This window comes from Ostrinia furnacalis, unplaced genomic scaffold (assembly GCF_004193835.3).
Source record: "Ostrinia furnacalis isolate ACB-3 unplaced genomic scaffold, ASM419383v2 OfSCF0237, whole genome shotgun sequence".
NCBI classification, from domain to species: domain Eukaryota; kingdom Metazoa; phylum Arthropoda; class Insecta; order Lepidoptera; family Crambidae; genus Ostrinia; species Ostrinia furnacalis.
The window spans coordinates 45,457-46,822 of record NW_021130476.1 but is presented as its reverse complement, the minus strand read 5'-3'; positions in this window follow the sequence as shown (position 1 = coordinate 46,822).

The window sequence follows — 1,366 nt, the reverse complement described above, 5'->3', positions numbered from 1 at the left end:
TTAACTGTCTTCAGAATCAGTTACGGATTTGATGACAGATCAAGTTCATTTAAAAACTATTTCTTCTAAATTTTCTCACATTTGTACATTAAAATATGAATCGGAATTGCTCAGTTAATGGTGTAAAAATATAATAAATATCTAAATATAAATATAACTCAAAGGTGACTGTCTAACTGACATACTATAGTGATCTATCAACGCACAGCCCAAACCACTGGACGGATCGGGCTGTTTGACATGCAGGTAGATGTTATGACGTAGGCATCCGCTAAGAAAGGATTTTGATCAATTCCACCCCTAAGGGGTAAAACGGGATTCATGCGTCCGAAGTCGCGGGCGGCCGCTAGTTTTCCATATAATACCTACATATTTTTTTTGTGAATTTAAATGTTATTCATTTATTTTTTTTACTCATTTTTTTTTCTAAGCCCCCGTGACCATTTTCTCGACCAACATCTCAAGAGAAATGGTGGTGTCTGAAAACCAGCGCTGTCTAGGGCAGGTAGTCCTTGGCGGCACATGCTAAGCCACCTCCATTTGCTTTTTCTTTTAGCATATAAGTTATTTTAAGCTTATAATGTTATTTTGTTTCTTGTAATTCCTTTTATGTGTAAAAAACAATAAACGGTTTTATATTTATTTATTTATTTATTTAAAACTCCATCTAGGTATTTCAAAACTAAGCAAAGCTTGTACCGTTTACAAAGAACAGTCTATCTCGTGTCAAGAAGGTATACCTACAATAGTTTAGACGAAATTAATCTGGACAAAAGGTCACCGACCTTAGCCTACGAATGTACCTGCTGTCAACAAGTGATGTAGGTACAACAGACTGTTGTACCTACCTACATCACTTTTACAATAAGACAAAAATCTGAAAATATGTATAAAAGAAAGTCGTGTTAGTTACACCACTTATAACTCACGAACGGCTGAACCGATTTAGCTGAAAATTGTCAGGGAGGTAGTTTAGAGCCAGGAGAAAGACAGGATCCCATAGGACTTTTTATCCCGTTCGACAGCATTCCCGTGTGATTTTACATGAAACGTCAGTCACTATAAAACGTGGTATAACAAAAAAGAATCAGACTTGGAATAACAAACCACGCGTGCGAAGCCGCGGGCGGAAAGCTAGTTTATAATATTAGTAGGATAATCTGAAGTCACTAACGTTTGACGTCTCTAAAACACCCTCCCATACCATAGGCACTGAGTCAAGCTCTCCGCCTATAACAATCTACCCCATCAAAGGAGTGTCGCTCAATAGTTCGGAACCCAATTCAACATGCCTTTGTTGACTAAGTAGCAATTTGGGAACGGACCCAATAGATCAGTGGAGGATAATACGTGACATATTGCCTAT